The following is a 23,150-nucleotide window of genomic DNA, read 5'->3' on the forward strand; positions in this document are numbered from 1 at the left end:
CATTTAGTGTTTTTATCTTTAATTCTGTTATGAAAGGTGGTTGCAATCAATAACAACTGGCGGGAGGAGTCAGAGCAACAATCATACGAGGCTGCACGTCTTGTCTGCCACCATATGTGTTTGAGTTTCTGTGTATGCTGACTTTGTTGATCATTTAGAGTTTTTATCTTTAATTCTGTTATAAAAGGTGGTTTCAATCAATAACAACTGCTGGGAGGAGTCAGAGCAACAATCATACGAGGCAGCATGACTTGTCTCCCACCATTTGTGTTTGAGTTACTGTGTATGCTGACTTTGTTGATCATTTAGAGTTTTTATCTTTAATTCTGTTCTGAAAGGTGGTATCAATCAATAACAACTGGCGGGAGGAGTGAGTGCAACAATCATACGAGGCAGCATGTCTTGTCTGCCACCATATGTGTTTGAGTTTCCGTGTATGCTGACTGTTGATCATTTAGAGTTTTTATCTTTATTTTGTTTATGAAAGGTGGTTTGAATCAATAACAACTGGCGGTGGGAGTGAGTGCAACAATCATACGAGGCAGCATGTCTTAAATGGCACCATATGTCCTTTAGTTACTGTGTATGTTAAATTTGTCGATCATTTAGAGTTTTTATCTTCAATTCTATTATGAAAGGTGGTTGCAATCAATAACAACTGGCGGGAGGAGACAGAGCAACAATCATATGAGGCAGCATGTCTTGTCTGCCACTGTGTACGTTGACTTGTAGATCATTTGGAGTTACGTTCAATTCCATTTTGAAAGGTGGTGGTCATTGTCAATAACTGGCGAAAAAAGTATTGAAATTGCAGCATGTCCACACAATTCATTTTGCGGTAAAAAAGTTGAAAAAAAGTCCTAATAGTCGAGTCTTGACTATTTGGCCTCCTCCTAATGACTCCGTCCGGCGCCGTGGATCTCGGCAACCGAGCCCCCCTCCACCTCCACTTTGCGCACCAAACCGCCAACATCGGCCCGGAGCCGCACGTCGCCCGGCGGGGTGTTTGACATTCAGCGCGGCGCTGCGGGACGCGGAAGTATCGACGGCGCACTACGGAGGAAGGGCGCGGGGGGGTCATGACGGAGAAGCCGACAATGACATCTTTATCCCCGCGGGACTTGGCTTTAGGCCAGGCGGGGTGGGAAATAGAAATCCCCGTCGCTGCGCTGCTGTGGTGGTCAAGGACTCACCGGCGGACCCCCGGAAAAGTCACCCGTCGTCCCCCCCGAATCATCATCAACATGTTGGACGTTACCTTCAAGGCGGGGCGGAAGAAGTCCTCTTCGGACGAATAAAAGCCTCCTCGCCGCGTCCAGCTGACCGACACCAGACCTCCTCTCGCCGCCTCGCCTCGGCTCGCTCTAACCGCCTTCCCGGTGCTCCCTCCCGGTCCTGCGACTCCCTCCCTACCCTCCCTCTCTCCCTCCGCGCAACCTTCGCCTCCTCCCTCCCTTGCCGCGCCGCCTCGTCAACGTTCAGACGCGGCCCCAAAACCACTTGCACTTCCCTTCCATCAAGTCATGAACAAACATGAGCACTGCGGAGGAATATGTTTGATGAATAAGTGAATGTTTACCACTTGGCTAATGAATGATTCATTGTCCAGAAGCCCTTCAACAAATTGAATCATTAAAAATCAACAAAACCCCCCAATCAGAATGATTTGATGTGCTTGTGGAAGTCTTATTAAAAGCGCTCCATGAGTCAGATGCAGTGGGGAAGAGAATTCAAATGGCTCCATTCCTGGGTGGATCTCGCGCGAGAGGAAGAGAGAGTGAAACATGAAAACTGTTTTGTTTTTTCTTGTTAAAAACCCAACCCAACTTTCAAAAATTGTTTACTTTTTTCTCACAATATTGCATTTTTCGGGGAAAAAAAAATGTTTTTTTTCAACTTTAATCATGTAACATGGTACACTTTTTCTTCAAAAATAATGTTTTTCTTAAATTATTTTTTTTTAGTAAAAAACATTTTTCTCTCACAATATTGTGTTTTTTCAGGGGAGAAAACTTTTATTTCATCATATTTGACATGAATCATGTAAAATGATACATACCCCCCCCCAAAAAAAATAAAGAAAATGTTTTTCTCAAAAAAATGTTCTTAAACTTTTTTCCCTCACAATATTGTTTTTCTAAAAAAAAAAAAAAAAAAAAATTTTGTTTTTTGTTTTTTTACAACATATTTTACTTTAATCGCGTAAAATGGTACACTTTTTCTTCAAAAATAATGTTTTTCTTAAATTATTTTTTTTTAGTAAAAAACATTTTTCTCTCACAATATTGTGTTTTTTCAGGGGAGAAAACTTTTATTTCATCATATTTGACATGAATCATGTAAAATGATACATACCCCCCCCAAAAAAAATAAAGAAAATGTTTTTCTCAAAAAAATGTTCTTAAACTTTTTTCCCTCACAATATTGTTTTTCTAAAAAAAAAAAAAAAAAAAATTTTTGTTTTTTGTTTTTTTACAACATATTTTACTTTAATCGCGTAAAATGGTACACTTTTTCTTCAAAAATAATGTTTTTCTTAAATTATTTTTTTTAGTGAAAAACATTTTTCTCTCACAATATTGTGTTTTTTCAGGGGAGAAACAACTTTTATTTCATCATATTTGACCTGAATCATGTAAAATGATACATCCCCCCCCCCCCAAAAATTAAAGAAAATGTTTTTCTCCAAAAAATGTTCTTAAACTTTTTGTCCCTCACAATACTGTTTTTCTAAAAAAAAAAAAAAATTTTTTTGTTTAGTTTTTTACAACATATTTGACTGATCAGGTAAAATGGTACACTTTTTCTTCAAAAATAATGTTTTTCTTAAATTTTTTTTTTTTTAGTAAAAAACATTTTTCTCTCACAATATTGTGTTTTTTCAGGGGAGAAAAAACTTTTATTTCATCATATTTGACCTGAATCATGTAAAATGATACATTTCCCCCCCCCAAAAAATAAAGAAAATGTTTTTCTCAAAAAAATGTTCTTAAACTTTTTTTCCCTCACAATATTGTTTTTCTAAAAAAAAAAAAAAAAAAAAAAAAAAAAAAAAAGTTTGTTTTTTGTTTTTTACAACATATTTGACTTTAATCATGTAAAATAGTACACTTTTTCTGGAAAAATAATGTTTTTCTTAAATTATTATTTTTTAAGTAAAAAACTTTTTTCTCTCACAATATTGTGTTTTTTCAGGGGAGAAACAACTTTTATTTCATCATATTTGACATGAATCATGTAAAATTGTACATTTTTCCCCTGCAAAAAAATTAAAGAAAATGTTTTTCTTTAAAAAAAAATGTTCTTAACCTTTTTTCCCTCATAATATTGTTTTTCTAAAAAAAAAAAAAAAAAAAAAAACATTTTTTTTTTTTTACAACATAATTTGACTTTATGTAAAATGGTACACTTTTTCTGAAAAAAAAAACATTTCTTAAGTAATTTTTTCCTTAAAAAACAATTTTTTTCTCACAATATTGCATTTTTGGGGGATTTTTTTTTAAACTTTAATCATGTAAAATGGTGCACTTTTTCTTCAAAAATAATGTTTTTCTTAAATTATAATTTTTTTTAGTAAAAAACATTTTTCTCTCACAATATTGTGTTTTTTCAGGGGAGAAACAACTTTTATTTCATCATATTTGACATGAATCATGTAAAATGATACATCCCCCCCCAAAAAAATAAAGAAAATGTTTTTCTCCAAAAAAATTTCTTAAACTTTTTTTCCCTCACAATATTGTTTTTCCAAAAATAAAAAAAAAATAAAAAAATAAAAATTTTTTTTTGTTTTTTACAACATATTTGACTTTAATCATGTAAAATGGTACACTTTTTCTTAAAAAATAATGTTTTTCTTAAATTATTATTTTTTTTACTAAAAAACATTTTTCTCTCACAATATTGTGTTTTTCAGGGGAGAAACAACTTTTATTTCATCATATTTGACCTGAATCATGTAAAATCATACATTCCCCCCCCCAAAAAAAATAAAGAAAATGTTTTTCTCAAAAAAATGTTCTTAAACTTTTTTCCCTCATAATATTGTTTTTCTAAAAAAAAAAAAAAAAAAAAATTTTTTTTTTTTTTTTTTTTACAACATAATTTGACTTTACGTAAAATGGTACACTTTCTGAAAAAAAACATTTCTTAAGTAATTTTTTCCTTAAAAAACAATTTTTTTCTCACAATATTGCATTTTTGGGGGAGTTTTTTTTTTAAACTTTAATCATGTATAATGGTACTCTTTTTCTTCAAAAATAATATTTTTCTGAAATTATTTTTTTTAGTAAAAAACATTTTTCTCTCACAATATTGTGTTTTTTCAGGGGAGAAACAACTTTTATTTCATCATATTTGACATGAATCATGTAAAATGATACATTACCCCCCCCCAAAATAAAGAAAATGTTTTTCTCCAAAAAAAGTTCTTAAACTTTTTTCCACTCACAATATTGTTTTTCTAAAAAAAAAATTGAAAAAAAAAAAAAATGGTTGTTTTTTGTTTTTTACAACATATTTGACTTTAATCATGTAAAATGGTACACTTTTTCTTCACAAATGTTTTTCTTAAATTATTTTTTTTCAAGTAAAAAACATTTTTCTCTCAAAACATTGTGTTTTTTCAGGGGAGAAAACTTATTTAATCATATTTGACCTGAATCATGTAAAATGATACATTTCCCCCCCCCCCAAAAAAAATAAAGAAAATGTTTTTCTCAAAAAAATTTTCTTAAACTTTTTTCCCCTCACAATATTGTTTTTCTAAAAAAAAATTTAAAAAAAAAAAAAAAAATGGTGTTTTGTTTTTTACAACATATTTGACTTTAATCATGTAAAATGGTACACTTTTTCTGGAAAAATTATGTTTTTCTTAAATTATTATTTTTTTAAGTAAAAGACATTTTTCTCTCACAATATTGTGCTTTTTCAGGGGAGAAACAACTTTTATTTCATCATATTTGACCTGAATCATGTAAAATGGTACATTCCTCCCCCCCAAAAAAATAAAGAAAATGTTTTTCTCAAAAAAATGTTCTTAAACTTTTTTCCCTCATAATATTGTTTTTCTAAAAAAAAAAAAAAAAAAAAAAATGTTTTTTTTTTTTTTTTTTTACAACATAATTTGACTTTATGTAAAATAGTACACTTTTTCTGAAAAAAAAAAACATTTCTCAAGTAATTTTTTCCTCAAAAAACATTTTTTTTCTCACAATATTGCATTTTTTGGGGATTTTTTTTTTAACTTTAATCATGTAAAATGGTACACTTTTTCTTCAAAAATAATGTTTTTCTTACATTTTTTTTTTTTTTAGTAAAAAACATTTTTCTCTCACAATATTGTGTTTTTTCAGGGGAGAAACAACTTTTATTTAATTATATTTGACCTGAATCATGTAAAATGATACATTCCCCTCCAAAAAATAAAGAAAATGTTTTTCTCAAAAAAAATTTCTTAAACTTTTTTCCTTCACAGTTTGCTTTTCTAAAAAAAAAATTAAAAAAATTGTTTTTGTTTTTTACAACATATTTGACTTTAATCATGTAAAATGGTACACTTTTTCTGGAAAAATTATGTTTTTCTTAAATTATTATTTTTTTAAGTAAAAGACATTTTTCTCTCACAATATTGTGCTTTTTCAGGGGAGAAACAACTTTTATTTCATCATATTTGACATGAATCATGTCAAATTGTACATTTTTCCCCTGCAAAAAAATTAAAGAAAATGTTTTTCTTAAAAAAAAAATGTTCTTAAACTTTTTTTCCCTCACAATATTGTTTTTCTAAAAAAAAAAAAAAAAAGAAGTTTTTTGTTTTTTATATCATATTTGACTTTAATCAGGTAAAATGGTACACTTTTTCTTCACAAATGTTTTTCTTAAATTATTTTTTTTTAGTAAAAAACATTTTTCTCTCAAAATATTGTGTTTTTTCAGGGGAGAAACAACTTTTATTTCATCATATTTGACCTGAATCATGTAAAATGATACATTTCCCCCCCCCCCAAAAAAATAAAGAAAATGTTTTTCTCAAAAAAAATTTCTTAAACTTTTTTCCCCTCACAATATTGTTTTTCTAAAAAAAAAAAAAAAAATTGTTTTGTTTTTTACAACATATTTGACTTTAATCATGTAAAATGGTACACTTTTTCTGGAAAAATTATGTTTTTCTTAAATTATTATTTTTTTAAGTAAAATACATTTTTCTCTCACAATATTGTGTTTTTTCAGGGGAGAAACAACTTTTATTTCATCATATTTGACCTGAATCATGTAAAATGGTACTCTTTTTCTTCAAAAATGTTTTTTCTTAAATTATTATTTTTTTAAGTAAAAGACATTTTTCTCTCACAATATTGTGTTTTTTCAGGGAGAAACAACTTTTATTTCATCATATTTGACATGAATCATGTAAAATTGTACATTTTTCCCCTTCAAAAAAATTAAAGAAATGTTTTTCTTAAAAAAAAATGTTCTTAAACTTTTTTTCCCTCACAATATTGTTTTTTCTAAAAAAAAAAAAAAAAAGTTTTTTGTTTTTTATATCATATTTGACTTTAATCATGTAAAATGGTACACTTTTTCTTCAAAATGTTTTTCTTAAATTTTTTTTAATTTTAGTAAAAAACATTTTTCTCTCACAATATTGTGTTTTTTCAGGGGAGAAACAACTTATTTAATCATATTTGACCTTAATCATGTAAATGATACATTCCCCCCCCTTAAAAAAATTAAGAAAATGTTTTTCTCAAAAAATGTTCTTAAAATTTTTTCCCCTCACAATATTGTTTTTCTAAAAAAAAAAAAAAAAAAAAAAAAAAAAAAAATTGTTTTTCACAACATATTTGACTTTAATCATGTAAAATGGTACACTTTTTCTGGAAAAATAATGTTTTTCTTAAATCATTATTTTTTTAAGTAAAAAACATTTTTCTCTCACAATATTGTGTTTTTTCAGGGGAGAAAACAACTTTTATTTCATCATATTTGACATGAATCATGTAAAAGGTACATTTTTCCCCTGCAAAAAAATAAAGAAAATATTTTTCTTAAAAAAAAAATGTTGTTAAACTTTTTTTCCCTCAATATTGTTTTTCTAAAAAAAAAAAAAAAATTTTTTTTTTTTTTTACAACATATTTTGACTTTAATCATATAAAATGGTACACTTTTTCTGGAAAAATGTTTTTCTTAAATTATTTTTTTTAAGTAAAAAACATTTTTCTCTCACAATATTGTGCTTTTTCAGGGCAGAAACAACTTTTATTTCATCATATTTGACATGAATCATGTAAAATGGTACATTTTTCCCCTGCAAAAAAATAAAGAAAATGTTTTTCTTAAAAAAAATTTTTCTTAAACTTTTTTCCCTCACAATATTGTTTTCACATATTTTGACTTTAATCATGTAAAATGGTACACTATTTCTGAAAAAAAAAAACATTTCTTAAGTAATTTTTTCCTTAAAAAACTATTTTTTTTCTCACAATATTGCATTTTTCGGGAAAGATCAAAAACGTTTTCCCATTATATTTCATTTTAATCATGTAAAATGGTACAACTTTTCTTCAAAAATATTGTTTTTCTTAAATTATTTATTTCTAAAAAAAAAACCATTTCTTACAATATTGTGTTTTTTGGGGAGAAACAACTTTTATTTAATCATATTTTATCTGAATATGTAATATCCCCCACCCCAAAAAAAGAAAAATGTTTTCCCTCACAATTTTGTGTTTTTCTAAAAATAAAAATAAAATAAAGGAATTAAAAATGTTTTTTTTTTTTTTTTTACAACATATTTGACTTTAATCATGTGAAATGATACACTTTTTCTGAAAAAAAAAAAAAAAAAAAGACATTTCTTAAATACATTTTCCTAAAAAACTAATTTTTTTCTCACAACATTGCATTTTTCGGGGAAGATCCTAAACTTTTTTCCATCATAATTGATTTCAATCATGTAAAATGGTACACTTTTTCTAGAAAAAACCAAACAAGATTTTCTTTGTGACAGTTTGAGCCCACACTGTCACTCTTTGACCTTTGCTTTGTCTCAAGTGTGCACATTTGTCAGGAAGCTCAACACGGACAAACTACTGACATTCAATCGTTAGCGCAAAACATTTTTTTTAGACATGCTCATAGAAAGTGTAAGCTGTCACTCACCTTGGCTGTGAATGCGTGGCTAAAAGATTGTGGGCGGGGCCGAGGCTTTATGTAGGTGAGCACACCTGCTTGGACTAATTAGGCCTAATTTGGGCCGAACCATGATTGTCAGGAGCCCGGGTGTTGCTGAAGGACATTTAAAAGTTGTGTTGTCTAAGCCTGAACACAAAAATGAGTGCTTTAAAAAAAGCAAAAGTACATGTGAAATACTTTTTAGATATGTGATGGTTATTTATGGTGTAATTTACAAAAGAAGTGTTTTCTTCATTTCCCTGTCAAATTGGTCCCAGCGAGTGGGCGTGGCTACGGGTTATTTAAGTGGGGGAAATGCCATTTTTCTGCAGTCTGCTGTCTGTCACTGCCAGAGGAACTTCTCTGTCCTGACCAAGAGTTTTGTGCTCCATACATCAAACTTCTACTGAGGTGATTATTTTGATGATGATGATGACATTATGTTTTGTTGTAGTTAGTTAAATTAGATTTGTTGATTGCTAATTTATTTGGCTAAATCTGTTTTATTTAATTCTTTCCTTTTCTTTTTTTTCCCCATCATATTTGACTTAATCATGTAAAATGGTACATTTTTTGTAGAATAAAGTTTTACTTAAGTTATTTTTTTTTCTCGCATTCTTCTGGAAGAAATTTTTTTTTTCTATATTTGACTAATCCCGTGAAATGGTACACTTTATCTTAAAAAATCTTTTTTTTTTCTTAATTATTTTTTGCTTAGTTTTCTACACAATTTTTGAAAAATAACTTCTCACAATATTGTTTTTCTAAAAAAAAAAAAAAAACACAAAAAAGAGACTTTCTCCACAACATATTTGACGTTTTTCATGAAAAATGGTACACTTTTCTTGAGTTCTTTTTCTAAAATTATATTTTTATTACATTTTCTACACAATTCTTTTCTCAAAATATTGCGCCCCCGCCCCCATTTTTTTTTTTTTTAGTTTTTCTTTTTTCTTTTTTAAAAATTTTTTTCACAATATTGCATTTTTCAGTGGGATAAAAAAAAACTTGTTTTCTTATTATATGTCATGATCCCTGACTTGGATCATGTTTGGATTTCTCAAAATATTGCTACTTTTTTCTAAAAAAAAAAACTTTTTTACACAATAAATTTGACTTTAATTATGTAAAACTGTATACTTAAACAAAAAAAATCTTAAAATATTTCTGAACATTTATTGTAAGAAAAAAATCACAGCATATTTGACTTAAATCCCCCAAAAATTTCTCAAAATATTGCTACTTTTTTTCTAAAAAAAAAAAAAAAATTTACACAATATATTTGACCCTTTATGTAAAACTGTATACTTAAAAAAACTCTTAAAATATTTTTACATATTCATTGTAAGAAAATCACAGAATATTTGACTTAAATACAAAAACATTTCAAAATATTACTTTTTTTCTAAAAAAAAAAAAAAATTTTTTACACAATATATTTGTCTTTAATTATGTAAAACTGTGTACTTAAAAAAATATTTTTACACATTTATTGTAAGAAAAAATTCACAAAATTTGACTTAAATCCCCCCCAAAAATTCTCAAAATATTGCTACTTTTTTCTAAAAAAAATATATACTTTTTTTACACAATATATTTGACTTTAATTATGTAAAACTGTATACTTAAAAAACATTCTTAAAATATTTTGACACATTTATTGTAAGACAAAAATCACTGAATATTTGACGTAAATACAACAAAAAATTCTCAAAATATTGCTACTTTTTTTTTTTTCCCAAAAACTTTTTACACAATATATTTGTCTTTAATTATGTAAAACTGTGTACTTAAAAAAACATTCTTAAAATAGTTTTACACATTTATTGTAAGAAAAAAATCACAATATTTGACTTAAATCCCCCCCAAAAATTCTCAAAATATTGCTACTTTTTTCTAAAAAAAATATATACTTTTTTTACACAATATATTTGACTTTAATTATGTAAAACTGTATACTTAAAAAAACATTCTTAAAATATTTTTACACATTTATTGTAAGACAAAAATCACAGAATATTTGACTTAAATACAACAAAAAAGTCTCAAAATATTGCTACTTTAAAAAAAAATAAAAAAATTTACACAATATATTTGTCTTTAATTATGTAAAACTGTGTACTTAAAAAAAACATTCTTAAAATATTTTTACACATTTATTGTAAGAAAAAAATCACAATATTTGACTCAAATCCCCCCAAAAATTCTCTAAATATTGCTACTTTTTTCTAAAAAAAATACTTTTTTTACACAATATATTTGACTTTAATTATGTAAAACTCTCTACTTGAAAAAAAATTATTAAAATAGTTTTACACATTTATTGTAAGAAGAAAATCACAGAATATTTTACTTAAATCCCCCCAAAATTTCTCAAAATATTGTTACTTTTTTTCCCCAAAACATTTTTTAACACAATATATTTGACTTTAATTATGTAAAACTGTATACTTAAAAAAACATTCTTAAAATATTTTTACACATTTATTGTAAGAAAATCACAGAATATTTGACTTAAACACAAAAAAAATCTCAAAATATTGCTACTTTTTTACACAATTTGACTTTAATTATGCAAAACTTTGTACTTAAAAAAATATATATATATATTTTTACACATATTTTAAGAAAAAATTCACAATATTTGACTTAAATAAAAAAAAAATTCTCAAAATATTGCTACTTTTTTTCTAAAAAAAATACTTATTTACACAATAAATTTGACTTTAATTATGTAAAACTGTATACTTCAAAAAACATTCTTAAAATATTTGACACTTTTATTGTAAGAAAATCACAGAATATTTGACTTGAATACAAAAAAATTCTCAAAATATTACTATTTTTCTAAAAAAAAAAATAATTCTTTTACACAATATATTTGTCTTTAATTATGTAAAACTGTGTACTTAAAAAAAATATTTTACACATTTTATTGTAAGAAAAAATTCACAATATTTGACTTAAATCCCAAAAGAAATTCTCAAAATATTGCTACTTTTTTTCTAAAAAAAAAATACTATTTTTACACAATGTATTTGTCTTTAATTATGTAAAACTGTGTACTTAAAAAAAAACATTCTTAAAATATTTTTACACATTTATTGTAAGAAAAAAATCACAATATTTGACTCAAATCCCCCCAAAAATTCTCTAAATATTGCTACTATTTTCTAAAAAAAATACTTTTTTTACACAATATATTTGACTTTAATTATGTAAAACTCTCTACTTGAAAAAAAAATATTAAAATAGTTTTACACATTTATTGTAAGAAGAAAATCACAGAATATTTTACTTAAATCCCCCCAAAATTTCTCAAAATATTGTTACTTTTTTTCCCCAAAACATTTTTTTTACACAATATATTTGACTTTAATTATGTAAAACTGTATACTTAAAAAAACATTCTTAAAATATTTTTACACATTTATTGTAAGAAAATCACAGAATATTTGACTTAAATACAAAAAAAAATCTCAAAATATTGCTAGTTTAAAAAAACAAAAAACTTTTTTACACAATTTGACTTTAATTATGCAAAACTTTATACTTAAAAAAAATATATATATATTTTTACACATATTTTAAGAAAAAAATCACAATATTTGACTTAAATAAAAAAAAATTCTCAAAATATTGCTACTTTTTTCTAAAAAAAAACAAACTTTTTTTTACACAATATATTTCTTTAATTATGTAAAACTGTGTACTTAAAAAAAACATTTTTAAAATATTTCTACACATTTATTGTAAGAAAAAAATCACAGCATATTCGACTTAAATCCCCCCAAAATTTCTCAAAATATTGCTACTTTTTTTCTAAAAAAAAAATACTATTTTTACACAATGTATTTGTCTTTAATTATGTAAAACTGTGTACTTAAAAAAAACATTCTTAAAATATTTTTACACATTTATTGTAAGAAAAAAATCACAATATTTGACTCAAATCCCCCCAAAAATTCTCTAAATATTGCTACTTTTTTCTAAAAAAAATACTTTTTTTACACAATATATTTGACTTTAATTATGTAAAACTCTCTACTTGAAAAACAATTATTAAAATAGTTTTACACATTTATTGTAAGAAGAAAATCACAGATATTTACTTAAATCCCCCATAAATTTCTCAAAATATTGTTACTTTTTTTACACAATATATTTGACTTTAATTATGTAAAACTGTATACTTAAAAAAACATTCTTAAAATATTTTTACACATTTATTGTAAGAAAATCACAGAATATTTGACTTAAATACAAAAACATTTCAAAATATTACTTTTTTTCGAAAAAAAAAAAAAAATTTTTTACACAATATATTTGTCTTTAATTATGTAAAACTGTGTACTTAAAAAATATTTTTACACATTTATTGTAAGAAAAAATTCACAAAATTTGACTTAAATCCCCCCCAAAAATTCTCAAAATATTGCTACTTTTTTTCTAAAAAAAATATATACTTTTTTTACACAATATATTTGACTTTAATTATGTAAAACTGTATACTTAAAAAACATTCTTAAAATATTTTGACACATTTATTGTAAGACAAAAATCACTGAATATTTGACGTAAATACAACAAAAAATTCTCAAAATATTGCTACTTTTTTTTTTTTCCCAAAACTTTTTACACAATATATTTGTCTTTAATTATGTAAAACTGTGTACTTAAAAAACATTCTTAAAATAGTTTTACACATTTATTGTAAGAAAAAAATCACAATATTTGACTTAAATCCCCCCCAAAAATTCTCAAAATATTGCTACTTTTTTCTAAAAAAAATATATACTTTTTTTACACAATATATTTGACTTTAATTATGTAAAACTGTATACTTAAAAAAACATTCTTAAAATATTTTTACACATTTATTGTAAGACAAAAATCACAGAATATTTGACTTAAATACAACAAAAAAGTCTCAAAATATTGCTACTTTAAAAAAAAATAAAAAAATTTACACAATATATTTGTCTTTAATTATGTAAAACTGTGTACTTAAAAAAAACATTCTTAAAATATTTTTACACATTTATTGTAAGAAAAAAATCACAATATTTGACTCAAATCCCCCCAAAAATTCTCTAAATATTGCTACTTTTTTCTAAAAAAAATACTTTTTTTACACAATATATTTGACTTTAATTATGTAAAACTCTCTACTTGAAAAAAAATTATTAAAATAGTTTTACACATTTATTGTAAGAAGAAAATCACAGAATATTTTACTTAAATCCCCCCAAAATTTCTCAAAATATTGCTACTTTTTTTCCCCAAAACATTTTTTAACACAATATATTTGACTTTAATTATGTAAAACTGTATACTTAAAAAAACATTCTTAAAATATTTTTACACATTTATTGTAAGAAAATCACAGAATATTTGACTTAAACACAAAAAAAATCTCAAAATATTGCTACTTTTTTACACAATTTGACTTTAATTATGCAAAACTTTGTACTTAAAAAAAAATATATATATATTTTTACACATATTTTAAGAAAAAATTCACAATATTTGACTTAAATAAAAAAAAAATTCTCAAAATATTGCTACTTTTTTTCTAAAAAAAATACTTATTTACACAATAAATTTGACTTTAATTATGTAAAACTGTATACTTCAAAAAACATTCTTAAAATATTTGACACTTTTATTGTAAGAAAATCACAGAATATTTGACTTGAATACAAAAAAATTCTCAAAATATTACTATTTTTCTAAAAAAAAAAATAATTCTTTTACACAATATATTTGTCTTTAATTATGTAAAACTGTGTACTTAAAAAAAATATTTTACACATTTTATTGTAAGAAAAAATTCACAATATTTGACTTAAATCCCAAAAGAAATTCTCAAAATATTGCTACTTTTTTTCTAAAAAAAAAATACTATTTTTACACAATGTATTTGTCTTTAATTATGTAAAACTGTGTACTTAAAAAAAAACATTCTTAAAATATTTTTACACATTTATTGTAAGAAAAAAATCACAATATTTGACTCAAATCCCCCCAAAAATTCTCTAAATATTGCTACTATTTTCTAAAAAAAATACTTTTTTTACACAATATATTTGACTTTAATTATGTAAAACTCTCTACTTGAAAAAAAAATATTAAAATAGTTTTACACATTTATTGTAAGAAGAAAATCACAGAATATTTTACTTAAATCCCCCCAAAATTTCTCAAAATATTGTTACTTTTTTTCCCCAAAACATTTTTTTTACACAATATATTTGACTTTAATTATGTAAAACTGTATACTTAAAAAAACATTCTTAAAATATTTTTACACATTTATTGTAAGAAAATCACAGAATATTTGACTTAAATACAAAAAAAAATCTCAAAATATTGCTAGTTTAAAAAAACAAAAAACTTTTTTACACAATTTGACTTTAATTATGCAAAACTTTATACTTAAAAAAAATATATATATATTTTTACACATATTTTAAGAAAAAAATCACAATATTTGACTTAAATAAAAAAAAATTCTCAAAATATTGCTACTTTTTTCTAAAAAAAAACAAACTTTTTTTTACACAATATATTTCTTTAATTATGTAAAACTGTGTACTTAAAAAAAACATTTTTAAAATATTTCTACACATTTATTGTAAGAAAAAAATCACAGCATATTCGACTTAAATCCCCCCAAAATTTCTCAAAATATTGCTACTTTTTTTCTAAAAAAAAAATACTATTTTTACACAATGTATTTGTCTTTAATTATGTAAAACTGTGTACTTAAAAAAAACATTCTTAAAATATTTTTACACATTTATTGTAAGAAAAAAATCACAATATTTGACTCAAATCCCCCCAAAAATTCTCTAAATATTGCTACTTTTTTCTAAAAAAAATACTTTTTTTACACAATATATTTGACTTTAATTATGTAAAACTCTCTACTTGAAAAACAATTATTAAAATAGTTTTACACATTTATTGTAAGAAGAAAATCACAGAATATTTTACTTAAATCCCCCATAAATTTCTCAAAATATTGTTACTTTTTTTACACAATATATTTGACTTTAATTATGTAAAACTGTATACTTAAAAAAACATTCTTAAAATATTTTTACACATTTATTGTAAGAAAATCACAGAATATTTGACTTAAATACAAAAAAAAATCTCAAAATATTGCTAGTTTAAAAAAACAAAAAACTTTTTTACACAATTTGACTTTAATTATGCAAAACTTTATACTTAAAAAAATATATATATATTTTTACACATATTTTAAGAAAAAAATCACAATATTTGACTTAAATAAAAAAAAAATTCTCAAAATATTGCTACTTTTTTCTAAAAAAAATATATACTTTTTTTACACAATATATTTGACTTTAATTATGTAAAACTGTATACTTAAAAAAACATTCTTAAAATATTTTTACACATTTATTGTAAGACAAAAATCACAGAATATTTGACTTAAATACAACAAAAAAGTCTCAAAATATTGCTACTTTAAAAAAAAAATAGAAAAATTTACACAATATATTTGTCTTTAATTATGTAAAACTGTGTACTTAAAAAAAACATTCTTAAAATATTTTTACACATTTATTGTAAGAAAAAAATCACAATATTTGACTCAAATCCCCCCAAAAATTCTCTAAATATTGCTACTTTTTTCTAAAAAAAATACTTTTTTTACACAATATATTTGACTTTAATTATGTAAAACTCTCTACTTGAAAAAAAATTATTAAAATAGTTTTACACATTTATTGTAAGAAGAAAATCACAGAATATTTTACTTAAATCCCCCCAAAATTTCTCAAAATATTGTTACTTTTTTTCCCCAAAACATTTTTTTACACAATATATTTGACTTTAATTATGTAAAACTGTATACTTAAAAAAACATTCTTAAAATATTTTTACACATTTATTGTAAGAAAATCACAGAATATTTGACTTAAACACAAAAAAAATCTCAAAATATTGCTACTTTTTTACACAATTTGACTTTAATTATGCAAAACTTTGTACTTAAAAAAATATATATATATATTTTTACACATATTTTAAGAAAAAATTCACAATATTTGACTTAAATAAAAAAAAAATTCTCAAAATATTGCTACTTTTTTTGTAAAAAAAATACTTATTTACACAATAAATTTGACTTTAATTATGTAAAACTGTATACTTCAAAAAACATTCTTAAAATATTTGACACTTTTATTGTAAGAAAATCACAGAATATTTGACTTGAATACAAAAAAATTCTCAAAATATTACTATTTTTCTAAAAAAAAAAATAATTCTTTTACACAATATATTTGTCTTTAATTATGTAAAACTGTGTACTTAAAAAAAATATTTTAAACATTTTATTGTAAGAAAAAATTCACAATATTTGACTTAAATCCCAAAAGAAATTCTCAAAATATTGCTACTTTTTTTCTAAAAAAAAAATACTATTTTTACACAATGTATTTGTCTTTAATTATGTAAAACTGTGTACTTAAAAAAAACATTCTTAAAATATTTTTACACATTTATTGTAAGAAAAAAATCACAATATTTGACTCAAATCCCCCCAAAAATTCTCTAAATATTGCTACTATTTTCTAAAAAAAATACTTTTTTTACACAATATATTTGACTTTAATTATGTAAAACTCTCTACTTGAAAAAAAAATATTAAAATAGTTTTACACATTTATTGTAAGAAGAAAATCACAGAATATTTTACTTAAATCCCCCCAAAATTTCTCAAAATATTGTTACTTTTTTTCCCCAAAACATTTTTTTTACACAATATATTTGACTTTAATTATGTAAAACTGTATACTTAAAAAAACATTCTTAAAATATTTTTACACATTTATTGTAAGAAAATCACAGAATATTTGACTTAAATACAAAAAAAAATCTCAAAATATTGCTAGTTTAAAAAAACAAAAAACTTTTTTACACAATTTGACTTTAATTATGCAAAACTTTATACTTAAAAAAAATATATATATATTTTTACACATATTTTAAGAAAAAAATCACAATATTTGACTTAAATAAAAAAAAATTCTCAAAATATTGCTACTTTTTTCTAAAAAAAAACCAACTTTTTTTTACACAATATATTTCTTTAATTATGTAAAACTGTGTACTTAAAAAAAACATTTTTAAAATATTTCTACACATTTATTGTAAGAAAAAAATCACAGCATATTCGACTTAAATCCCCCCAAAATTTCTCAAAATATTGCTACTTTTTTTCTAAAAAAAAAATACTATTTTTACACAATGTATTTGTCTTTAATTATGTAAAACTGTGTACTTAAAAAAAACATTCTTAAAATATTTTTACACATTTATTGTAAGAAAAAAATCACAATATTTGACTCAAATCCCCCCAAAAATTCTCTAAATATTGCTACTTTTTTCTAAAAAAAATACTTTTTTTACACAATATATTTGACTTTAATTATGTAAAACTCTCTACTTGAAAAACAATTATTAAAATAGTTTTACACATTTATTGTAAGAAGAAAATCACAGAATATTTTACTTAAATCCCCCATAAATTTCTCAAAATATTGTTACTTTTTTTACACAATATATTTGACTTTAATTATGTAAAACTGTATACTTAAAAAAACATTCTTAAAATATTTTTACACATTTATTGTAAGAAAATCACAGAATATTTGACTTAAATACAAAAAAAAATCTCAAAATATTGCTAGTTTAAAAAAACAAAAAACTTTTTTACACAATTTGACTTTAATTATGCAAAACTTTATACTTAAAAAAATATATATATATTTTTACACATATTTTAAGAAAAAAATCACAATATTTGACTTAAATAAAAAAAAAATTCTCAAAATATTGCTACTTTTTTCTAAAAAAAATATATACTTTTTTTACACAATATATTTGACTTTAATTATGTAAAACTGTATACTTAAAAAAACATTCTTAAAATATTTTTACACATTTATTGTAAGACAAAAATCACAGAATATTTGACTTAAATACAACAAAAAAGTCTCAAAATATTGCTACTTTAAAAAAAAATAGAAAAATTTACACAATATATTTGTCTTTAATTATGTAAAACTGTGTACTTAAAAAAAACATTCTTAAAATATTTTTACACATTTATTGTAAGAAAAAAAATCACAATATTTGACTCAAATCCCCCCAAAAATTCTCTAAATATTGCTACTTTTTTCTAAAAAAAAAACTTTTTTTACACAATATATTTGACTTTAATTATGTAAAACTCTCTACTTGAAAAAAAATTATTAAAATAGTTTTACACATTTATTGTAAGAAGAAAATCACAGAATATTTTACTTAAATCCCCCCAAAATTTCTCAAAATATTGTTACTTTTTTTCCCCAAAACATTTTTTTACACAATATATTTGACTTTAATTATGTAAAACTGTATACTTAAAAAAACATTCTTAAAATATTTTTACACATTTATTGTAAGAAAATCACAGAATATTTGACTTAAACACAAAAAAAATCTCAAAATATTGCTACTTTTTTACACAATTTGACTTTAATTATGCAAAACTTTGTACTTAAAAAAATATATATATATATTTTTACACATATTTTAAGAAAAAATTCACAATATTTGACTTAAATAAAAAAAAAATTCTCAAAATATTGCTACTTTTTTTGTAAAAAAAATACTTATTTACACAATAAATTTGACTTTAATTATGTAAAACTGTATACTTCAAAAAACATTCTTAAAATATTTGACACTTTTATTGTAAGAAAATCACAGAATATTTGACTTGAATACAAAAAAATTCTCAAAATATTACTATTTTTCTAAAAAAAAAAATAATTCTTTTACACAATATATTTGTCTTTAATTATGTAAAACTGTGTACTTAAAAAAAATATTTTACACATTTTATTGTAAGAAAAAATTCACAATATTTGACTTAAATCCCAAAAGAAATTCTCAAAATATTGCTACTTTTTTTCTAAAAAAAAAATACTATTTTTACACAATGTATTTGTCTTTAATTATGTAAAACTGTGTACTTAAAAAAAACATTCTTAAAATATTTTTACACATTTATTGTAAGAAAAAAATCACAATATTTGACTCAAATCCCCCCAAAAATTCTCTAAATATTGCTACTATTTTCTAAAAAAATACTTTTTTTACACAATATATTTGACTTTAATTATGTAAAACTCTCTACTTGAAAAAAAAATATTAAAATAGTTTTACACATTTATTGTAAGAAGAAAATCACAGAATATTTTACTTAAATCCCCCCAAAATTTCTCAAAATATTGTTACTTTTTTTCCCCAAAACATTTTTTTTACACAATATATTTGACTTTAATTATGTAAAACTGTATACTTAAAAAAACATTCTTAAAATATTTTTACACATTTATTGTAAGAAAATCACAGAATATTTGACTTAAATACAAAAAAAAATCTCAAAATATTGCTAGTTTAAAAAAACAAAAAACTTTTTTACACAATTTGACTTTAATTATGCAAAACTTTATACTTAAAAAAAATATATATATATTTTTACACATATTTTAAGAAAAAAATCACAATATTTGACTTAAATAAAAAAAAATTCTCAAAATATTGCTACTTTTTTCTAAAAAAAAACAAACTTTTTTTTACACAATATATTTCTTTAATTATGTAAAACTGTGTACTTAAAAAAAACATTTTTAAAATATTTCTACACATTTATTGTAAGAAAAAAATCACAGCATATTCGACTTAAATCCCCCCAAAATTTCTCAAAATATTGCTACTTTTTTTCTAAAAAAAAAATACTATTTTTACACAATGTATTTGTCTTTAATTATGTAAAACTGTGTACTTAAAAAAAACATTCTTAAAATATTTTTACACATTTATTGTAAGAAAAAAATCACAATATTTGACTCAAATCCCCCCAAAAATTCTCTAAATATTGCTACTTTTTTCTAAAAAAAATACTTTTTTTACACAATATATTTGACTTTAATTATGTAAAACTCTCTACTTGAAAAACAATTATTAAAATAGTTTTACACATTTATTGTAAGAAGAAAATCACAGAATATTTTACTTAAATCCCCCCAAAATTTCTCAAAATATTGTTACTTTTTTTACACAATATATTTGACTTTAATTATGTAAAACTGTATACTTAAAAAAACATTCTTAAAATATTTTTACACATTTATTGTAAGAAAATCACAGAATATTTGACTTAAATACAAAAAAAAATCTCAAAATATTGCTAGTTTAAAAAAACAAAAAACTTTTTTACACAATTTGACTTTAATTATGCAAAACTTTATACTTAAAAAAATATATATATATTTTTACACATATTTTAAGAAAAAAATCACAATATTTGACTTAAATAAAAAAAAAATTCTCAAATATTGCTACTTTTTTCTAAAAAAAATACTTATTTACACAATAAATTTGACTTAATTATGTAAAACTGTATACTTCAAAAACATTCTTAAAATATTTGACATTTTTATTGTAAGAAATTCACAGAATATTTGACTTAAATACAAAAAAATTCTCAAAATATTACTATTTTTCTAAGAAAAATAAATAATTCTTTTACACAATGTATTTGTCTTTAATTATGTAAAACTGTGTACTTAAAAACAATTTTTACACATTTATTGTAAGAAAAAATTCACAATATTTGACTTAAATCCCAAAAGAAAATTCTCAAAATATTGCTACTTTTTTTCTAAAAAAATAATTTTTTACACAATATATTTGTCTTTAATCACGTAAAACTGTGTACTTAAAAAAAACATCTTAAAATATTTTTACACATTTATTGTAAGAAAAATTCCCAATATTTGACTTAATTAAATTTAAAAAATCTCAAAATATTGCTACTTTTTTCTAAAAAATACTTTTTTACACAATAAATTTTACTTTAATTATGTAAAACTGTATACTTAAAAAAACATTCTTAAAATTTTTACACTTTCATTGTAAAACAAAAATCACCGCATATTTGACTTAAATCCCCCAAAATTTCTCAAAATATTGCTACTTTTTTTCTAAAAAAAAATACTTTTTTCTACACAATATATTTGACTTTAATTATGTAAAACTCTATACTTGAAAACACTTTTATTAAAATAGTTTTACACATTTATTGTAAGAAAAAAAAATCACAGAATATTTGACTTAAATCCCCCCAAAATTTCTCAAAATATTGTTACTTTTTTCCCCCAAAAATTTTTTTTTACACAATATATTTGACTTTAATTATGTAAAACTGTATACTTAAAAACACATTCTTAAAATATTTTTACACATTTATTGTAAGAAAATTACGGAATATTTGACTTAAATACAAAAAAAATCTCAAAATATTGCTACTTTTTAAAAAAAACCAAAACACTTTTTACACATTTGACTTTAATTATGTAAAACTTTATACTTTCAAAAAATAATTAAAATATTTTTACACATTTATTGTAAGAAAAAATTCACAATATTTGACTTTAAATAAAAAAAAATCTCAAAATTGCTACATTTTTTCAAAAAAAAAAAAATACTTATTTACACAATACATTTGAGTTTAATTATGTAAAACTGTACACTTAAAAAAATATATTTAAATATTTCTACACATTTATATTAAGAATTTTTTTTTTACAGAATATTTGACTTAAATCCACATCAAAATATTCTGCCATGACAACTTTTTTTTCTCCGCGGTATTACAATCTTTTCTATATAAGACTGCCGACTGCTTCTAAAATGCCCATAAAAAGTGGTGCAAGTCTGCAGCATGGTTGAGCACGTAGCTAACCGGCTGTGCAGTAAATGAAACAAAAGTGCAGGCAAAAACCTCCTTTTTTAAATCAGGCGACCGATTGCACACCCAAAAAATTCTCAAATTGCTACTTTTTTTTAAAAAATAAATACTTTTTTTTACACAATATATTTGTCTTTAATTATGTACAACTGTGTACTTAAAAAAACATTCTTAAAATATTTTTACACATTTATTGTAAGAAAAAAATCACAGCATATTTGACTTAAATCCCCCCAAAATTTCTCAAAATGCTACTTTTTTCTAAAAAAAATACTTTTTTTACACAATATATTTGACTTTATGTAAAACTGTATACTTAAAAAAACATTCTAAAATATTTCTACACATTTATTGTAAGAAAAAAAATCACAGCATATTTGACTTAAATACAACAAAAAATTCTCAAAATATTGCTACTTTTTTCTAAAAAAAAACAAACTTTTTTTTACACAATATATTTCTTTAATTATGTAAAACTGTGTACTTAAAAAAAACATTTTTAAAATATTTCTACACATTTATTGTAAGAAAAAAATCACAGCATATTCGACTTAAATCCCCCAAAAATTTCTCAAAATATTGCTACTTTTTTTCTAAAAAAAAAATACTATTTTTACACAATATATTTGTCTTTAATTATGTAAAAACTGTGTACTTAAAAAAAACATTCTTAAAATATTTTTACACATTTATTGTAAGAAAAAAATCACAATATTTGACCCAAATCCCCCCAAAAATTCTCTAAATATTGCTACTTTTTTCTAAAAAAATACTTTTTTTACACAATATATTTGACTTTAATTATGTAAAACTCTCTACTTGAAAAAAATTATTAAAATAGTTTTACACATTTATTGTAAGAAGAAAATCACAGAATATTTTACTTAAATCCCCCCAAAATTTCTCAAAATATTGTTACTTTTTTTCCCCAAAACATTTTTTTTACACAATATATTTGACTTTAATTATGTAAAACTGTATACTTAAAAAAACATTCTTAAAATATTTTTACACATTTATTGTAAGAAAATCACAGAATATTTGACTTAAATACAAAAAAAAATCTCAAAATATTGCTAGTTTAAAAAAACAAAAAACTTTTTTACACAATTTGACTTTAATTATGCAAAA

The 23,150-nt window shown here is 22.7% G+C and overlaps 1 protein-coding gene across 1 annotated transcript in view; it reads right to left on the minus strand.

The window, feature by feature from the left end:
- The window catches only part of LOC133569903 (cadherin-20-like), a 146,712-nt gene extending 145,310 nt beyond the window's left edge, over window positions 1-1,402 (minus strand). Inside the window, exon 1 of the mRNA XM_061922491.1 lies at window positions 1,259-1,402. The gene's annotated coding sequence lies outside the window, so the exon portion shown is untranslated. The remainder of the gene's footprint in view (window positions 1-1,258) is intronic.
- Window positions 1,403-23,150: the final 21,748 nt, after the last annotated feature.

Source organism: Nerophis ophidion, linkage group LG15 (genome assembly GCF_033978795.1).
Source record: "Nerophis ophidion isolate RoL-2023_Sa linkage group LG15, RoL_Noph_v1.0, whole genome shotgun sequence".
NCBI lineage: Eukaryota > Metazoa > Chordata > Actinopteri > Syngnathiformes > Syngnathidae > Nerophis > Nerophis ophidion.